Source organism: Bombina bombina, unplaced genomic scaffold (assembly GCF_027579735.1).
Source record: "Bombina bombina isolate aBomBom1 unplaced genomic scaffold, aBomBom1.pri scaffold_593, whole genome shotgun sequence".
NCBI lineage: Eukaryota > Metazoa > Chordata > Amphibia > Anura > Bombinatoridae > Bombina > Bombina bombina.
Window position 1 is genome coordinate 213687 of NW_026511755.1, and position 15582 is coordinate 229268.

General features: G+C 39.1%; 1 protein-coding gene across 1 annotated transcript in view; it reads left to right on the forward strand.

Moving 5' to 3' along the window:
• LOC128643934 (probable sodium-coupled neutral amino acid transporter 6) overlaps window positions 1-15582 on the forward strand; it is a gene marked incomplete at its 3' end in the record, with an annotated part of 180931 nt that overhangs the window by 97084 nt on the left and 68265 nt on the right. The window lies entirely within an intron of this gene.

The following is a 15582-nucleotide window of genomic DNA, read 5'->3' on the forward strand; positions in this document are numbered from 1 at the left end:
CAATATCACAGGGAAGAAACTGATGGCCAAATTCCTTTTAACACTTTAGATGCGTCAGAGGGTTGTAGCACATTGCTTTGTAATAAGGTTTAGTTTTCTCCTGTTAAGTGTAGTCAGTCCACGGGTCATCCATTACTTATGGGATTATATCTCCTCCCTAACAGGAAGTGCAAGAGGATCACCCAAGCAGAGCTGCTATATAGCTCCTCCCCTCTACGTCATACCCAGTCATTCTCTTGCACCTAACTAATAGATAGGACGTGTGAGAGGACTGTGGTTGTTAAACTTAGTTTTTATTTCTTCAATCAAAAGTTTGTTATTTTAAACGGCACCGGAGTGTGTTGTTTCTTCTCAGGCAGCATTAGAAGAAGAATCTACCTGAGTTTGTCTATGATCTTAGCGGTCGTAACTAAGATCCAATTGCTGTTCTCGGCCATTCTGAGGAGTGAGGTAACTTCAGAACAGGGGATAGCAGGCAGGGCTCACCTGCAAGGAGGTATGTTGCAGTATATTATTTTCTAAGGAATGGAATTGACTGAGAAAATACTGCTAATACCGATGTAATGTAAGTGCAGCCTTAAATGCAGTAGTAGCGACTGGTATCAGGCTGATATGTATGTATGTATACACTGAGGTATTTCTGGGGAATGGAATTTCACTAGAAAATACTGTATATATTTAAGTAATACTGAGCCTCCACTGCAGTGAAAGCGACTAGCAGCAGGCTTATTAATAACATTTCATAATTTTATTGTTAAAACGTTTACTGGCATGTTAATCGTTTTTTTCTGAGGTACTTGGTGATAAACTTTATGGGCATGATTTTTACCACATGGCTGTCGTTTGTTTCTGAATAAAATCAGTTTACTGAGCTTCCCCACTGTTGTAATATGAGTGGGAGGGGCCTATTTTAGCGCTTTATTGCGCAGTAAAAATTTAGTCACAGTCTTCCTATTTCTTCCTCCATGATCCAGGACGTCTCTACAGAGCCCAGGGGTCTCCAAAACTAGTTTTGAGGGAGGTAATCACTCACAGCAGACCTGTGAGAGTGTGTTTTGACTGTGATAAAAACGTTAATATTAAATTGTTATCCGTTTTTGGGTACTAAGGGGTTAATCATCCATTTGCTGGTGGGTGCAATCCTTTGCTAACTTAATGCATTTACTGTGAAAATTTGGTTGCTATAACTAATTTGGTTCATTGTTATTTCAACTGTGACAGTTTTTTTGTGCTTCTTAAAGGCACAGTAGCGTTTTTTATATTGCTTGTAAATTTATTTGAAAAGTATTTTCCAAGCTTGCTAGTCTCATTGCTAGTCTGTTTAAACATGTCTGACACAGATGAATCTCTTTGTTCAATATGTTTAAAGGCCAATGTGGAGCCCAATAGAAATTTGTGTACTAATTGCATTGATGCTACTTTAAATAAAAGCCAATCTGTACATGTAAAGAAAATTTCACCAGACAACGAGGGGGAAGTTATGCCGACTAACTCTCCTCACGTGTCAGTACCTTCGCCTCCCGCTCAGGAGGTACGTGATATTGTGGCGCCAAGTACATCAGGGCGGCCCATACAAATCACTTTGCAAGACATGGCTAATGTTATGACTGAAGTACTATCTAAATTGCCAGAATTTAGGGGTAAACGCGATCACTCTGGGGTAAGAACAGAGTGTGCTGATAATAATAGAGCCATGTCTGATACTGCGTCACAATTTGCAGAACATGAGGACGGAGAGCTTCATTCTGTGGGTGACGGATCTGATCCAAGTAAACTGGACTCAGACATTTCAAATTTTAAATTTAAGCTTGAGAACCTCCGTGTATTACTAGGGGAGGTATTAGCGGCTCTGAATGATTGTAACACGGTTGCAATTCCAGAGAAAATATGTAGGCTGGATAAATATTTTGCGGTACCGGCGTGTACTGACGTTTTTCCTATACCTAAAAGGCTTACAGAAATTGTTAACAAGGAGTGGGATAGACCCGGTGTGCCTTTTTCACCCCCTCCTATATTTAGAAAAATGTTTCCAATAGACGCCACCACACGGGACTTATGGCAGACGATCCCTAAGGTGGAGGGGAGCAGTTTCTACTCTGGCTAAGCGCACCACTATCCCGGTGGAGGATAGCTGTGCTTTTTCAGATCCAATGGATAAAAAGTTAGAGGGTTACCTTAAGAAAATGTTTGTTCAGCAAGGTTTTATATTACAACCCCTTGCATGCATAGCGCCTGTCACGGCTGCGGCGGCATTCTGGTTTGAGTCTCTGGAAGAGACCCTTAGCACAGCTCCATTGGATGAGATTATAGACAAGCTTAAAGTCCTTAAGCTAGCTAATTCATTTATTTCTGATGCCGTAGTACACTTAACTAAACTTACGGCTAAGAACTCCGGATTCGCCATTCAAGCGCGTAGAGCGCTGTGGCTTAAATCCTGGTCAGCCGATGTGACTTCTAAATCTAAATTGCTTAACATCCCTTTCAAAGGGCAGACATTATTCGGGCCCGGTTTGAAAGAAATTATCGCTGACATTACTGGAGGTAAGGGCCATGCCCTGCCTCAAGACAGGGCCAAACCAAGGGCTAAACAGTCTAATTTTCGTACCTTTCGTAACTTCAAGGCAGGAGCAGCATCAACTTCCTCCGCTACAAGACAGGAAGGAACTGTTGCTCGCTACAGACAGGGCTGGAAACCTAACCAGTCCTGGAACAAGGGCAAGCAGGCCAGAAAACCTGCTGCTGCCCCTAAGACAGCATGAAGTGAGGGCCCCCGATCCGGAAACGGATCTAGTGGGGGGCAGACTTTCTCTCTTCGCCCAGGCTTGGGCAAGAGATGTCCAGGATCCCTGGGCGTTAGAGATCATATCTCAGGGATATCTTCTGGACTTCAAAGCTTCTCCTCCAAAAGGGAGATTTCATCTTTCAAGGTTGTCAGCAAACCAGATAAAGAAAGAGGCGTTTCTACGCTGTGTACAAGACCTTTTACTAATGGGAGTGATCCACCCAGGAACACAGACAAGGGTTTTACTCAAATCTGTTTGTGGTTCCCAAAAAAGAGGGAACCTTCAGACCAATCTTGGACTTAAAGATCCTAAACAAATTCCTAAGAGTTCCATCGTTCAAAATGGAAACTATTCGGACCATCTTACCTATGATCCAAAAGGGTCAGTACATGACCACAGTGGATTTAAAGGATGCCTACCTTCACATACCGATTCACAAGGATCATTACCGGTATCTAAGGTTTGCCTTCCTAAACAGGCATTACCAGTTTGTAGCTCTTCCCTTCGGGTTAGCTACAGCTCCAAGAATCTTTACAAAGGTTCTGGGCTCTCTTCTGGCGATACTAAGACCGCGAGGAATAGCGGTAGCTCCGTACCTAGACGACATTCTGATACAAGCGTCAAGTTTCCAAACAGCCAAGTCTCATACAGAGTTAGTACTGGCATTTCTAAGGTCGCATGGGTGGAAAGTGAACGAAGAAAAGAGTTCTCTATTACCACTCACAAGAGTTCCCTTCTTGGGGACTCTTATAGATTCTGTAGAAATGAAAATTTACCTGACAGAGGACAGGTTAACAAAACTTCTAAATGCTTGCTGTGTCCTTCATTCCATTCAACACCCGTCAGTGGCTCAATGCATGGAGGTAATCGGCTTAATGGTAGCGGCAATGGACATAGTACCTTTTGCACGCCTGCATCTCAGACCACTGCAATTGTGCATGCTAAGTCAGTGGAATGGGGATTACTCAGATTTGTCCCCTATGCTGAATCTGGATCAAGAGACCAGAAATTCTCTTCTATGGTGGCTTTCTCGGCCACATCTGTCCAGGGGGATGCCCTTCAGCAGGCCAGACTGGACAATTGTAACAACAGACGCCAGCCTTTTAGGTTGGGGCGCTGTCTGGAATTCCCTGAAGGCTCAGGGATCATGGACTCAGGAGGAGAGTCTCCTTCCAATAAACATTCTGGAATTGAGAGCAGTTCTCAATGCCCTTCTGACTTGGCCTCAGTTATCAACTCTGAGGTTCATCAGGTTTCAGTCGGACAACAACACGACTGTGGCTTACATCAACCATCAGGGAGGGACAAGGAGTTCCCTAGCGATGATGGAAGTCTCAAAGATAATTCGCTGGGCAGAGTCTCACTCTTGCCACCTGTCAGCGATCCACATCCCAGGCGTGGAGAACTGGGAGGCGGATTTCCTAAGTCGCCAGACTTTTCATCCGGGGGAGTGGGAACTTCATCCGGAGGTGTTTGCCCAACTGCTTCATCATTGGGGCAAACCAGATCTGGATCTCATGGCGTCTCGCCAGAACGCCAAGCTTCCTTGTTACGGATCCAGGTCCAGGGACCCGGGAGCGGTATTGATAGATGCTCTGACAGCACCTTGGGTTTTCAACATGGATTATTTGTTTCCACCCTTCCCGATGCTTCCTCGATTGATTGCCAGGATCAAACAGGAGAGAGCATCGATGATTCTAATAGCGCCTGCGTGGCCACGCAGGACCTGGTATGCAGATCTAGTGGACATGTCGTCCTGTCCACCATGGTCTCTGCCTCTGAGACAGGACCTTCTGATTCAGGGTCCTTTTCAAACATCCAAATCTAATTTCTCTGAGGCTGACTGCATGGAGATTGAACGCTTGATTCTATCAAAGCGGGGATTCTCGGAGTCAGTGATTGATACCTTAATACAGGCTAGGAAACCTGTTACCAGGAAAAATTACCATAAAATATGGTGTAAATACTTATATTGGTGCGAATCCAAGAGTTACTCATAGAGTAAGGTTAGGATTCCTAGGATATTGTCTTTTCTACAAGAAGGTTTATAAAAGGGTTTATCTGCTAGTTCATTAAAGGGACAGATCTCAGCTCTGTCTATCCTTTTACACAAACGTCTGTCAGAAGTTCCAGACGTTCAGGCTTTTTGTCAGGCTTTGGCTAGGATTAAGCCTGTGTTTAAGACTGTTGCTCCGCCGTGGAGCTTAAACTTAGTTCTTAACGTTCTGCAAGGTGTTCCGTTTGAATCCCTTCATTCCATTGATATCAAGCTGTTATCTTGGAAAGTTCTGTTTTTAATGGCTATTTCCTCGGCTCGAAGAGTCTCTGAGTTATCGGCCTTACATTGTGATTCTCCTTATCTGATTTTTCATTCAGACAAGGTAGTTCTGCGCACTAAACCTGGGTTCTTACCTAAGGTAGTCACTAACAAGAATATCAATCAAGAGATTGTTGTTCCATCATTGTGCCCTAACCCTTCTTCAAAGAAGGAACGACTTCTGCACAATCTGGACGTCGTCCGTGCCCTGAAATTTTATTTGCAGGCAACTAAGGATTTTCGTCAAACTTCTTCCCTGTTTGTCGTTTATTCGGGACAGAGGAGAGGTCAAAAAGCTTCGGCTACCTCCCTCTCTTTTTGGCTTCGTAGCATAATACGTTTAGCATATGAGACTGCTGGACAGCAGCCTCCTGAAAGGATTACAGCTCATTCTACTAGAGCTGTGGCTTCCACTTGGGCCTTTAAGAATGAGGCCTCTGTTGAACAGATTTGCAAGGCTGCAACTTGGTCTTCACTTCACACTTTTTCAAAATTTTACAAATTTGACACTTTTGCTTCTTCGGAGGCTGTTTTTGGGAGAAAGGTTCTACAGGCAGTGGTTCCTTCCGTGTAAAGATCCTGCCTTTCCCTCCCGTCATCCGTGTACTTTTAGCTTTGGTATTGGTATCCCATAAGTAATGGATGACCCGTGGACTGACTACACTTAACAGGAGAAAACATAATTTATGCTTACCTGATAAATTCCTTTCTCCTGTAGTGTAGTCAGTCCACGGCCCGCCCTGTTGTTTACGGCAGGTGTAAATTTTTAAATTAAACTCAAGTCACCACTGCACCCTATAGTTTCTCCTTTCTCGTTTGGTTTCGGTCGAATGAGTGGGTATGACGTAGAGGGGAGGAGCTATATAGCAGCTCTGCTTGGGTGATCCTCTTGCACTTCCTGTTAGGGAGGAGATATAATCCCATAAGTAATGGATGACCCGTGGACTGACTACACTACAGGAGAAAGGAATTTATCAGGTAAGCATAAATTATGTTTTTGCTGCATCCAAGGATCTTACACTATTACTAATTGTAACCTTACCCATAATGTCACCACTTAATTGTCTCAAAATGTACTACTGATGACATTAAAAAACTGTGTAATGTGCGGTTAGATCTCACCCCAAGCATCTGCATTTTGACAACTGACTTGTTGTAGTCGACTCAACATCCAATCCAGCTATGATATTATTGCCAGATATTGAGATTGCGTCTCATCTGTATATTGTCACACAGTTATATACAGTTATTTGTGCTATGTGCATAACAGTGAGTGCGCCAGAAACCTCTGTATAGGTGAATAATACGTGAGTCTTATCTTTTACAATGGAACTTAGTACATCTAGAAAAAGAGCTGCTGCTAATTGTGCAGAAAGACCTTTCTGTAGAACTGTTGTATACCTGCTCCGCTGGGACCTTTCTTATATTAGCATTAGACAGGGCTGAACCAATCAGCCTATCAGATTGAACTTGAATCTGATTGGCTGATTCAATCAGCCAATCAGATTTTTCTACCTTAATTCCGATTGGCTGATAGAATCTTATCAGCCAATCGGAATTCAACGGACGCCATCTTGGATGACGTCATTTAAAGGTACCTCATTCGTCGTTCAGTCGTCGGCCCGGGATGGATGCTCCGCGTCGGAGGAGAGACGAATGAAGATTGAAGATGCCGCTTGATGGAAGATGCTGCCGGATGGAAGATGACTTTGCTGCCGCTTGGATAAAGACATCGCCCGGATCGGATGAGGAGTTTGAACTTTTTTTAATTTAGAATAGGGTAGGGAAATTTTTTTATTTTGGGGGGTTTTATTATGGGGCTTAGAATAGGTGTAATTAGCTTAAAAATCTTGTAATTTTTTTTTATTTTTTGTAATTTAGTGGGGTTTTTTTTTGTAGTTTAGTTTATTTAATTGTATTTTTAGATGGATATTTGTAGTTTATTTAATTTATTGATAGTGTAGGTGTATTTGTAACTTAGGTTAGGATTTATTTTACAGGTAATTGGGTAATTATTTTAACTAGGTAGCTATTAAATAGTTAATAACTATTTAATAGCTATTATGCCTAGTTAAAATAATTAACAATTTACCTGTAAAATAAATATAAACCCTAACATAGCTACAATGTAATTATTAATTATATTGTAGCTATCTTAGGGTTTATTTTATAGGTAAGTATTTAGATTTAAATAGGAATATTTTAATTAATAATATTAATATTAGATTTATTTTAATAAGAGTTTAGTTAGGATGTTAGAGTTAGATAGGGTTATTATACTTAATATATATATATAATATAATAACGATATTAACTATATTAACCCTAATATAATTAGGGTTAATATAGTTAATATAGCTGGCGGCGGTGTAGGGGGATTAGATTAGGGGTTAATACATTTATTATACGTGGCCGCGGTGTAGGGGGATGTAGATTGTAGGCAAAAGAGCAGTTTACTTTGTGACAAAGCCCCGCCAAAAGCCCTTTTAAGGGCTGGCAAAAGAGCTGAATTCTTTGGGGCATGCCCCGCAAAAAGCCCTTTTAAGGGCTGGCAAAAGAGCTGTTACTTTGGGGCAATGCCACGCAAAAAGCCCTTTTCAGGGCTATTTGTAGGGTTAGACTTAGGTTTAGTGGTAGGGATAGTTTAGTATTTTAGGGGTTAAATAATTGAATATAGATGGCGGCAGGGTAGGGGGATTAGATTAGGGGTTAATGATTTTAAAATAGATAGCGCCGGGGTAGGGGCTTACTTTAGGGGGTAGGTAAGGTAGATGGCGGCGGTGTTAGGGGCTCACTTTAGGGGGTTATAGATTTAATATAGCTGGCGGCGGTTTAGGGGTTAATAACTTTATTATGTTGCGGCGGGGTTTGGGAGCGGCGGTTTAGGGGTTAATACATATTTTATTGTTAGGCTAGTGAGGGGGGATAGCGCATAGAGGGTTAGACGTGTCGGGCTATGTTAGGGCAGCGTGTTAGACGTGTCTGGCTATGTTAGGAAGGCGTGTTAGACAGTGCTGGTGATTTCATACCTTAGTCAGGTTTTGTAGGCGCCGGCAGTTTCTAACGTGGCGCTAGTCACTGGCGACGCCAGAAATTTGTACTTGCACAGATTTCTGGACATCGCTGGTTTATCCGACTTACGGCACGTTAGCATCTGACGGCGCCGTATATTGGATAGCGCGAGATGCGAGCTGAAACTGCGGGCGACGCGGGTTCCCTCGCTTGCGCCGCAAACTACGCCGTATATCGGATCGCGCCCATGATATAAAACTACCTTTAGGTTACATGTATAAGCTGTATTATATAACATATAAATATTACTTTCTGATTACTGTACCGTCTGTCTGAGGGTGCTGTGTATAAACATGATATAAAACTACCTTTAGGTTACATGTATAAGATGTATTATATAACATAAATATTGCTGTCTGATTACAGTACTGTCTGTCTGTCTGAGGGTGCTGTGTATGAACATGATATAAAACTACCTTTAGGTTACATGTATAAGCTGTATTATATAACATATAAATATTACCTGTCTGATTACAGTACTGTCTGTCTGAGGGTGCAGTGTATAAACATGATATAAAACTACCTTTAGGTTACATGTATAAGCTGTATTATATAACATATAAATATTACCTGTCTGATTACAGTACTGTCTGTCTGAGGGTGCAGTGTATAAACATGATATAAAACTACCTTTAGGTTACATGTATAAGCTGTATTATATAACATATAAATATTACTGTCTGATTACAGTACTGTCTGTCTGAGGGTGCTGTGTATAAACATGATATAAAACTACCTTTAGGTTACATGTATAAGATGTATTATATAACATATAAATATTACCTGTCTGATTACAGTACTGTACTGTCTGTCTGAGGGTGCTGTGTATAAACATGATATAAAACTACCTTTAGGTTACATGTATAAGCTGTATTATATAACATATACATATTACTGTCTGATTACAGTACTGTCTGTCTGAGGGTGCTGTGTATAAACATGATATAAAACTACCTTTAGGTTACATGTATAAGCTGTATTATATAACATATAAATATTATTAATGAGGAGAGGGACAGGAAAAGAAAGGCATATTGGGCACACTTATAAGGGTCAAAACCAGTACTATATTGCTGTGTGGTGTGTCGTGTGTTGATTTAAAACTTAACTTTTATATCAATTTAAATAAAAAAGAATTGTGGAAATTTCCACCAGTGAGTGTATAAAATTTTTATTAAAATTGTGTCCGAGTGATCCTCGGTACGCAAAAGCTCCTCTCAATTGTGATACAGTGATCAGTCTGTATCACACTGTCCTGTTTGGGTAATAAGTTCTATAAAGTAGATACAGATATCTTTAACTTAATTATTATTCACGACAGAGGTATATGCCAAAACCATAGGTTGGTGTAAGAATAACACACGCTAATTGTTGATTCCAACCACTGTTTAATTTATATAAAAGTATAATGATACTGCAGTATCGTTTTTTATGCTTTTATTCCAAGCGATATTATATCAAGTATAGTGTTATCTATAAATATTAGTGACTTGGAAATTGTGCACAGACAATTAGGTTCTGGTGAATTATAATGAGGATATGGTGAACACCTGTATATCCGACTAATTTTCAACAAAAGATGAGTCAGAGTTTCTCTTATATATAGATGTACTGTCTGAACTTCCGTTTTCATCTTTTGTTGAAAATTAGTCGGATATACAGGTGTTCACCATATCCTCTTTATAATTCACCAGAACCTAATTGTCTGTGCACAATTTCCAAGTCACTAATATTTATAGATAACACTATACTTGATATAATATCGCTTGGAATAAAAGCATAAAAAACGATACTGCAGTATCAATATACTTTTATATAAATTAAACAGTGGTTGGAATCAACAATTAGCGTGTGTTATTCTTACACCAACCTATGGTTTTGGCATATACCTCTGTCGTGAATAATAATTAAGTTAAAGATATCTGTATCTACTTTATAGAACTTATTACCCAAACAGGACAGTGTGATACAGACTGATCACTGTATCACAATTGAGAGGAGCTTTTGCGTACCGAGGATCACTCGGACACAATTTTAATAAAAATTTTATACACTCACTGGTGGAAATTTCCACAATTCTTTTTTATTTAAATTGATATAAAAGTTAAGTTTTAAATCAACACACGACACACCACACAGCAATATAGTATTGGTTTTGACCCTTATAAGTGTGCCCAATATGCCTTTCTTTTCCTGTCCCTCTCCTCATTAATAATTCTAATTATTTGGCATAAGGCACTACCTACTGTTAACACTCAGGTTTTGTTTCAATAGGTCCTAAGGGCACAAACCCCCAATCCCCCCCCTCTCTCCCTAGAGGTCATAGGGTTTTCATAAACAAGTTTAAACTTAGACTATCCAGTAGTCATTTCTTGGGGGAACTATGGCTTCCATTAATCTAATGGAAGATTTTCTAAAGAGAGAAAAGGATCGCAAAGCAAACATAGACAAAACATTCGCTAATCTGTCGGCTGAAGGTTATAAACCTACAGAAATTGATGACTGGGAATCTGGTCTGAAAGAGCTGGGTGAATTGCTTAGGAAACACACACGTTCTGTATGGAATAAAAGTGCATATGACAAATATCTAGCAAAACACATAATCCCTAGAGGCTTAAGAGTGAGGCTATTTCCATCTTTCAGCTTCCATATAGAAAGCTACAGGGGAAGATGGGAACAAGCACTAATTTCCTGCTCAGAAGTACTAGTTGCTATACTATCTGATTATGAAACAGAAATTGTTGAAGAACTAGGCACAGAAATATCCGAAATAACAACGAAATTAACCAAATTTGAATCTCTAGACAACTTCAAAGCAGCATATAAAAGTCTAAGGGAAGAACTAGACTCAAAAGAAAGAGAACTTATTAAAACAAAATGTGATAAACTAAGTAGGGACATCAAAGACTTTGAGAAAGGGAGAGTCTTTACTTGGGATGAACAGATCCCAAGACGGAGGAGAAATTTTCTACCACCCAAAGGAGACAAAGATGAAATCTCTACATCTGAGTACGAATCATCAGCGGCTGAAGATGCAGAGGAAGGCACTTCTAATAGAAGGCTACTGGTATCTAGTGCCAATGAAAGACTCGCTATACTATCACAGACTGAGTCAAAAAACGAGATAAGTACAAAAACAAAAGAAAAAGGAGGGGAGGGAAAAACAGAGCGCAACCTGAGGAACAGATCGAGATGGGGGTACGGGAACGGCCGCAACAAGGAAGATTGGTCGAAAAGGCCGAGATGGTAAAAACCACAGATCTGCAAATCATAAATCTGTCTAATAAAATACTGTCCCAAGATCACATTAACGTTCTGAAAAAAGGCCTCTCTTTCTCCCCTCCCAACAATATAGACTATTTTGAAATCATAAAAGACATACATCTCTTTACCAGAAAGATGGCATTGAATAAAATATTTGCCAAACATGAAGATACCAATTGTGATACACAAGCTATTATGGACCTGGTTTCTCTGTTAGAGGATAATGAAAACGAAAATACGAACAACAATGATTGGAAAAAAGATTTAGTAAAAAAATCTACATATATGCCTCAAATCTGCCAGTTTCCTGAAATAGACACCTATCAGAAAGTGGTGATCAGAGACATTCTCAAACTTCGTGATGGAAAATTAAAAAACATCAGTGAAAAGGAATCGAAAGCATTGAAAGAAATTCAGAAATGGGATGATGTGGTGATAAAATCTTCGGATAAGGGAGGGAATGTTGTAATCTGGCCTACTGAGCTATACCTAATTGAAGCCAAAAAACAATTAGGGGACAAAAATTGTTATAAACCTCTCTGGGGAAATCCCACACAAGAATTCCTAGTAAACTATAACACTTTAATTGAAACAGCAAAAAAAGACGAACTAATAGACAAGAAAGAATACAAATTCCTTAATGTCAGCAATCCTAAAGTAGCGACACTATACCTGCTACCCAAAGTGCACAAAAATCAGAAAATACCCCCCGGCAGACCAATTGTGTCAGGCATTGGAAGCCTATGTGAACAGGCATCATGATATATTGATCTAAGACTAAGAGACATAGTACTCTCTCTTCCCTCATATACAAGGGATACTATGGACATTCTGAATAAAATTGAAGGCATGATCTTAGATCCCGATACCTTGCTTGCTACATGTGACGTTGAGTCTCTATATACGTCAATAGAGCATAAATGGGGATGTCATGCAGTGGGGTATTTCCTAGAAATGGAACCGAATGTAAACTCACTTAAAAATGAATTTATACTGAAACTGCTAAAATTTGTCCTGAGTCATAATTATTTCGTCTTTAATGACAAATTCTATCTCCAAATACGTGGTACTGCCATGGGTACTGCATGTGCCCCTACATACGCTAATATATATCTTGGATGGTGGGAGCGGGAACACTTATTTGGAGAAAAGATGGAACAATATGCAGACAACATACTTTTATGGCTCAGATACATAGATGATGTATTCATTCTATGGAAAGGGGATGAATCAAGGTTTAAACAGTTCATACAAGAATTAAATTGTAATGACCTGAATTTAAAACTAACCTTTGAAATAAGTGACATGGCAGTAACATTTCTCGATCTCACAATCTCAAGAGACATGTTTGGACAAGTGCAATCTGGCATTCACAGAAAGGAAACAGCTACAAACTCTATACTATCCTTTGATAGTGCACACCATCCTTCTACTAAAAAAGCTATCCCATATGGGGAATTTCTAAGAATACGTAGAAACTGCTCAGAAATTGATACTTTCAAAAGAGAATCAAAAGACTTAAAAACAAGACTGAAAAGCAGAGGATACCCAAATAGTATTCTAAAAAGAGCATATCATAAAGCACTTCATATGAATAGAAATGACTTATTGTTTCCAAAACAGAATAAAGATACCAGAATCCGATTTGTGGGCACATACAACATAGCCCATGAAGAAATTACCACAATCTTAAACAAACATGCTCATATACTACATACTGATGAAGATCTAGCTAAAAGTGTGGGAAATAGAGTTGCCGTCAGTTGGAGAAGGGCACCAACAATCAGGGACAAAGTAATGAGAAGTCATTTCTCAAGGAAACCGAGCATCAGAAAAGATGGGCTAACTGGCACATATCCATGTGGTGCATGTAAATTCTGTACCTATATGAAGAACATCAAAGAAATGCCAATCTTCCCAGAAGGTGTAAAGAGAATTAATGGCCTATCTAACTGTAGAACGTCCAATGTAATATACTGCTTGGAATGCAGTTGTAACAAAAAATACGTGGGAATGTCCACTAGAGAACTCAGAAGAAGACTGGGTGAACATCTGGGAAACATAAAAAATGCCCAGAAAGATCTTGAGAAAGATAAGAAACTGACATCAGTTGCAAGACATTTTTTTGAGTATCATGACAGCAAGCCTGAACTGAAATGTTGGGTCTTACAAAAACTCACTCTGGGTATCAGGGGAGGTAACATGGAAAACACCCTCCTAAGAGCTGAATCCAGGTGGATTTTTTGGCTACAGAGTATGAAACCTAATGGTCTAAATGAAATGATACAATATAGTGCTTATTTACACTAAATTATCATAAATATTAATCTGTGCCATAAATGATGATCAAGAATGAGATCACCTTGTATCATAGCCATTTTTAGAATCCAAACAAACCCATGTATAAAGATATAAATAAAGATATAAATGGAAGATTCAATAAAATTGATGATCTTGATATATCTGTTGCAGTTTAAACAACTCTTATAACATCTATGGGAGTCTAATAATATTGTTCAAGAAATTACAGAATTAGCAAGATATGGAATTATATATATTTCCTAGTGGAATAATGAAAATAGTATGGCTAAATTTTAAATTCTAATATGTAAATAAACACATAGTTTAATAATGTGTCTAACCGACAATAAAATAGAACCATACAATATAACCTTTATTCTAACAAATTTGCAAATATTGTCTATAATGACTTTGACTTTATTAGCACGGATACTGTGTCACACTAGAACTATGGCCCCTACTATACAAAGACACGAACATCTAATTTGAACTGCAAAATCATGCCCCCTTTTTGTAAGTTTAAAATGTATATACAGACTATGCAGTATAGATATATCCATTTCAAACTACAACTTACCCTCATAACAACCAGTGCGTAAATAATAGAAATGTTATAATAGATAATCTCTTCGTTTTCGGAATCACACATATGCAGAAGTGTATCATCACTAATGATGACAATTAATAACGCACATGAGTCAAAATCCTGAAATAAATATATAAAATACCCCATTATGGAAGTAAGCAGTAAAAGCAAAAAGATGACTGTGTTAAAATAAGAATGAAAAATGCCATGATCTCCTAACTGTGATGAAACAAGAATGGGGAATTATCATGCTCTCAGGTTTGGCGATCACGTAACATATACTGTCAAATCTTACAAACACACGCTTTGCTGTTCATTATACATTGAATAAAAAACACATGTGACAATCAAAATTCTTGCTGATCGCTCTATATACATGTCAGCACAATATGACATGTAAACAATAACATACTGAATAACGTCAATCGACACACCCCTGTGTCTTACAGGCTACAGCTGACCAGCGCGTCATTTCATCATCGTTACACTGCGAGATGTTAGAGAGCAGCCGATTGGCTGACTTTGATTGACAAGAATGTAATCGGCCACGGGATTGGCCGATGATCCTTTAAAAACAGTGTGTGGCGGTCGGACCGGACGCCTCTGAAAAAGCAGTTGCGAAACGCGCGTCAGGCGTTCGCACTGCTCCTCTCATATAGTCCGTTTGGTATAATAATAATTGTTGGCCTCTTTTAGGCACTTTTTGCTTTAACTTAAAAACTTTATATATCTTAAAACTAGTTAATCAACCATAGCCAGTATTAGCCTACATACAATATTGATTTAGGCTTAGTTAGCCACATCCTTTGTGGAGCATACTGTTTAACTTTAGGCTATCGCTATGGATAGATTACTTTAAGTGCCATTTGAAACCTAGGTAGTTATAGTGGTCAAGTAAAATTTCAGCGCTTACTTACTTAAGCGACATCTATAGCCTAAAAAATTAATAGCCTTGGCTATCTTTAGCCTCACTATATAATTGCATATAATTTAGGCTGTGGATACATATAAGCCTGTATTAAGGGAACTTGATTTGGTATAACCGCTGTAATATACGTTTTCCTGTATAAACCTCTAACCGAATTTTATTAAAAACGGAAGTTCAGACAGTACATCTATATATAAGAGAAACTCTGACTCATCTTTTGTTGAAAATTAGTCGGATATACAGGTGTTCACCATATCCTCATTATAATTCACCAGAACCTAATTGTCTGTGCACAATTTCCAAGTCACTAATATTTATAGATAACACTATA